Below are 6000 nucleotides of genomic sequence, written 5' to 3' on the forward strand. Positions count from 1 at the left end.
CATCAGAAGTTGTAGAGGCTGAGAAGGCTGAGTCATAGGATGCTGTCTAGCATATGTGGAGTGCCAGGCTTTATCAGGATCTTTTACCTCCTGAGATATTGTTGTATTAGTAGTAGTAGAACTTCTGAGAGAGAAACAATTTGAAGAGAAAAAAAATTGTACTACCTCTATGAAGGTTGAAAAACTAGAGGGAATTTTAAGAACCAGTATTATGAAGGAGCCCTTACTTTCAAAGGCTGCATAGAAGATGTGCCAGATAAGTTGCCTACTGCAATGACCCTTGTTTAGCTGTACTACCTGGCTCATGGTTGGGATAGAATGTGCCTTTCACCACCTCTCTTCCCCCCGTGGGTCATCTTTGGTGTGGTGTGTGATGCCATGGAATGCATGGTAGCTCTACCTGAGTAGATGCAAGATGATTACAGAAGTATGAGAATCTCACTGCTATGGTTAATAAGCCATAACACCCTAAACTAGGACCATTAATACAGCTTCAAATGACATATAATTCCACTCTTCCTTACTCCAGATGATGTGTAACATATGAGACTTGCTGTATCTGCAAACAACCACAGGGTGACAGGCAATGCTGCTAAACAATTCTGTGAAGCCTGGCTAGTTAATTGTTTGGATGGTCATATTATTAATTAAAAAAATTCCTGAATTCTTACATGGACAGTGGTCAACTTTAATGCTGACTGATGAATAATTGAAATTTCAGAAGCAGAAGAAACCTGACAGGAGGATACAGTGGTCGCATCTTCAGATCATCAGGACAGAAAATATCATAAAACTTTTTTGCCGAAGACCTTGGCAAAATGGTTTTGTTCGCTGCACAACCGATAAACCACTCTTAAGAAAAGTGCAGGTAAGGCCACAAGGGCAAGGCCATGGATGCACTATCATGATGTTGGAAGTAATGGAACTAGAAAAAATAGTTCAAGAAACAGCAGGAGGAGGCAGGAAGTACTCATACCTTTTCTACATAGGGAATTTATGTTGACAGAAAGTATAAAAACAAGACCGAGAAGTCCAAGTATTAAGAAGCATTTGCATAAGGGAGGTTATGTAATGTGTGATCCCCAATGAATGATTATCAGTGGCAGAACACCTCCACTGGGATTGCAGTAATCTTCACTGTCAACCTGGCTTGTGGAATGGACACTACATGGTTTATTTTGCTTGGAAACAACATAAAGATCTAAACATGCAGAAATGTTATTCTTAACAGTTATGTATTTATCTTCACAAAAAAGGGTCTTATTCTGAAACCTTTTTTTTTTTACCTTTTGCATAAAGGTTTACTAAATATTTATAGAAACTTGCTGTCTGAATGTGTAATTCCATTGCATATTAAAGCTAATATTTTATGAAAGAATGAGAAGTGGAGGGCATTTGTACTGTGGTTTGGGTATGGCCTCTGAGGAATATAAAATTAAAGTGTACAAAAGAAGCTTTAGGTTATGTCCTGTACCAGCTTGTACAGATTATTTCAGTTTGATTTCAGTTTGCCAGCTGTCTTCTAGAATGAATTATTTTTTGCAAAGGCATATCTTTGAAGATCAGTTACAGAATTAAAAAGTAACAGTAACTAAGCAATTCTCAGTCTCATCATTACGGTTCAGAAGCTGTTAACAGTTGTAAAGGGCTAATTAGTGTAATGTAATCCTCTTAGGAGGCTGCAGGCATTGAGCTAGATTTCTTTATAATTTGTATGTAGGCCTTCTTTATTCCATTGGAATTACAATAATTACAGACATCAGTATGTATTTGCATTCTAGCCATCCACATTATGTTTATTTTGCATACTGAATATGCCACGATAAATGCAGAAGTAGAATTCTCTATTTTCTCTTTAAGTATCAAAATGTTTGGAAGAACAGCCAAATCTTGGTTTTATAACTGTGCGAAATCTACCAAAAGAGAAAATGAAAACAGGAGTAAGTGGCTTTCTGAAATCCCAAGCAATCAGAGAGAGAAAATACTGGAAGAGCTGGATGTGAACAAAGTGCTGTCATATTTGGTTTACAAGAGAGTCTTTTCCTTGGAGGAATACAAAGACATTTGGTCCCAAGAGAGCTACAGGAAGAGAACTGAATATTTTTTAGATAAACTCTCTCTAAAAGGCCCAGGTGCTTTCTCTGCCTTTTGTTCCATTTTGGAGGAGGTCAGTCCTAACTTGCTGACATGCTTTCTCCTTGGCGATGAAGGTAAGGTCACTGTCTGCTCTGAAATGCTTAAGTGTATATTGGCAATGTCTTGGAATCCTTTGACACTAATAGTTATTTGCTATAATTAGTGTTTACTTTCTCTCTTGCACTAAATCGGAGAGAGTATTTGCTGTCTTGATAGTTCTTTGCTATTAAGAAAAATTATTAAATATCTTTTATTGTTATACTTTGAATATTTAAACTGCTAACAAAATGCTGCATATTCAAATTGCTGCTACTAATAAATAAAAGTCAGGATAGGATTTCTAAGTATTACTGATAACACTTAGCTCAGAAATGTAAATGATCATTTAGTTCCCTTTCCTTTTCTAAAATATTTAAAAATAGATTGAGAAGTTCTGTAGGTATAGTGCCCAAGTAAGTGACTCATTTCACATTTTTCTTGTAAGTCACATTATTTACTATATCTATCTGTAAGCAACTGCATGAAAAAAGATATTATTAATAAATATCAACAATGCCATTGAATTTAACCAAAATGTTATTTAGAAATCAGGCACTATTTGTACTTATTTGTGGAACAATGTTTTCCCAGATATTAGGAAAGATAATGTGAAAAAGTATGTGCAGAGTGTTTACAATTATATCTTACTGACCTATTTTTATTTTTTATGTCTGTTATATTCTAAATTTCAGTCTATCAAGTCAACTAGAGTTTTTCTCAACAATGACTTCAGGGTTGTGCTCAAAGGTTATATACAGAATGTCCTTTTAGAATTTAATTAAAATAGTCATATCTTTTACCCATCAATTCAGAATGAGGTTTAAACACCTTAATATTAAACTATTTATAAATAAAAAAGTAAGTCTGAGTACTGTAAGAATTTTAATAAATATATAAAATTGAAATCTAAAACTATTTTGACCTTTAAAATAGCTGTAGATTGTGTTCTCTCTTGACAACCTGATTACTTCTAAAATTGACAATTAGATATCTAATTACTTGAGAAGGCAACAGATATATTACCCTAATTCAATTATGAAAGATGCCCATTTAATGTATCTTTTTGAGATCAATTTACAGTAAGGTTTTATGTCAGTTACAAGAAAATCAAAGGAGATTCACAAATGTTGGGGATTTTAATAAATATAAAATATACTTCACGGACAACCATGTTATGAAAAGGCTACCCAGGACCTCTTTATGCCATAATTTTTTTAAAAAAGCATACAAATGTAAATACAATGGGTTATAAATACATTATAAAGCCAGCTCTTTTGTAATACACATTTTGGAATGAAGTTTGGGCTTCCTCTGAGTTAACTGAAGAGACAGAGAAGGAGATTTTTATTCTATACCACCTAAACATATCATGCAGGGGCCTGTCACAGAACAGATTTAGATCTTCCAGTGGGTACAAGGTTTGGGGTATAGTTATAAAGGGTGATGGCCTCAGCAGTTGGGTGTAAGTCAAGGACTCTGTCTCCCTGACAACATCATAATAGATACAGAGAAAAAAGGAGAAAGCCAATGCCGCACATTTCCAAAAGAGTAAAAGATACTGTTGGAGCAGTGTCCCCAATCCATTCTGTCTGTCTGTGCCTTGTGTAGGCAGAAAAATGCCTTAGGCTGCCTTAGCTCAGCCACTGTTACACTCTTTCCTCCTTCCCCTCCCCCAGTGGCGTTTGTCAAATGTGCAAAGCTAGTTTTAGAATCTGTTATTGCTAATAATAATCTACTGGATAGCAGGCAAAAACCCCACATGCTATATATTCACATTCATTCATGCAAATAATCTGTATCAATTCATGCATGCATATGTTGCAGATTCAATTAAAATGCATTATGTGTCTGGCATTGTGGATTTTTATAGATTGATTTTGATAAACTGTGTTACAAGGTACACAGAAAGATATGATGAAAAAGAGCATCGTTCATTGTTTCCATTAAAAAAATTTTCCTCTCTACCCTGTAATAGCTGACTGATAGGACAAAGGACTCAAATGGAAGGCATGCAGTCTAGATGCATGATGAGAAATTGCTATGGCTGTGCTATGTGGCATCAACACCCCAGCTAATCAAGCAGTTATGCTGTCCTGTCCACTGTACTTGTTAAAGACACTCTTTATGGCAGGCTGACTGAGCACACAGAATAAAATCAATCCTCGTTATTGATCAGCTGCATGTACAGTGGGGGCCAATTTTTGTTCTCTGGACCTGCCCCTGTTGGCAGATATGGTTATTTTAATGTGTTTCCATTGTCTGCATGCCCTACAGAAAGAACCATTTGACAGGTACTGGAAACGTGGCAGGATTCCAAGAGGTCACTCAGTCTCTGGGCTGATGTAGCTCACTGCAAACTGTGAACTGTGCTAGTGAAATGTGTCCAGTGAAGGATGTACTGTTGCTTGCATATAACTGTTTTAACACCACTTTGAACTCTTTCATCTCATTATTTCAAAGAATTACACCTACAGTAATTTAAGGGGTGTTATAGCTGCATTTATGCCTCAAGGCACTAGTGACTTGATTCTTCTACTTACAGTTCTCATTATAGTATAAAGCAAAGCTCCTAATGATTTCATGGGTGAAACATTTGGTTACTACTTGCCCATATGATACAGTAGGAAGTCAGTTCTTCATTGGCCAGGTAGAATTTTATATTGAGTAAGAATTGCAGGTTTTTTCCAAAATACCTATAAATTGTCTGACCTGTACATCTCAGGTCTATTGTAAATATGAATAGGGAAATAACCTTATATACAAAGAGTCAAAAGTTTACCTAAAACAACCACTTATCCAAGTGCAACATCACAGACAGAATTACATCAAACTGTAGATGTTATTCTGAATAATGCATCAGAGAATGTTTTTTATTATTATCCAGACTACATGAATTTCCCAGTGTTACCAGAGCAAACAAAACTGAGAACTGTTGCAGGGATGGAGCTTCATGAAACCTGTCAGATGAGTGACCAAGAAGGAAGCCTTTCTGCTGAGGAACAACTGAATCAATCATTCAACAAATACAGGTTAAAATTATCACTGTCATGATGTCTTTTATGATCCCAATATTTCTCGTGATTTAGTTCTATGTAAGTGAAGTACACCACTGATGCTTTCAAAAAGTTTCATTTGCATCTGATTTGACTTGGCATTTGTAAACTACAATTCTACTTTTATAACAAACATTTTTGATGTTGATTTTTGGATGCTGATTTATGTTGGGGGTCACCTCTGGTCTTTACTACAGATATTCATTAGTGATGTAATGCATTGATGACACTGCTAGTTTTCAGTGTTCAAGTACATACGATAAGTACATTTTACTTCTAAATTTTCTTGGAGTGTGAGAGACAACCTAAGTTAATATCACAGTTACTGTTATTTTCATTTATTTTAAGAGGAATAGAAACAGAGAAAGACCTATGTAAGAACGGCATGTAACCTGATACATTCTGGGATACTGGGATTTAAGTCCCTGCTTCAGAGATTTACACCTAAAGAGAGGACAAGTAAAACCTTGAAAAGTCCTAAAATGCTACATTTTATGTAGATATTATTCAGTTCAGGCATTTGCAGTTGTGTGTTTGGAGTCATTCTTTGCCAAATTCAATAAGGAATCTAGCTGAGAATGGGCTACTGTTCTCAATAGCTCATTAGCTATTAGAAATACTGTAGGTAATTTACACGTGTTCACCTAAGCCATTCTGAGAAAATTGCTTAAAAGCAGTTAAAAGCTGTCCTGCTGTTTTGGTGTGTCAGTAACATATAAGCAGTAGATTCTGGAGGCTTTAATACCTTTGCATGTCTAGGTTAATTTTGTTA

At 35.6% G+C, this 6000-nt stretch overlaps 1 long non-coding RNA gene across 1 annotated transcript; it reads left to right on the forward strand.

Annotated features, from left to right (window-relative positions):
- Positions 1-727: 727 nt before the first annotated feature.
- On the forward strand, positions 728-5239 carry LOC127462159 (uncharacterized). The gene is made up of 3 exons (XR_007900327.1): positions 728-868; positions 1861-2210; positions 5060-5239. It is a non-coding gene; the product is annotated as an uncharacterized LOC127462159 (long non-coding RNA).
- The last annotated feature ends 761 nt before the right edge of the window (positions 5240-6000 follow it).

Source organism: Manacus candei, unplaced genomic scaffold, assembly GCF_025592945.1.
Source record: "Manacus candei isolate 608988 ecotype Guabito, Panama unplaced genomic scaffold, ASM2559294v1 h1tg000119l, whole genome shotgun sequence".
In the NCBI taxonomy this organism is placed as follows: domain Eukaryota; kingdom Metazoa; phylum Chordata; class Aves; order Passeriformes; family Pipridae; genus Manacus; species Manacus candei.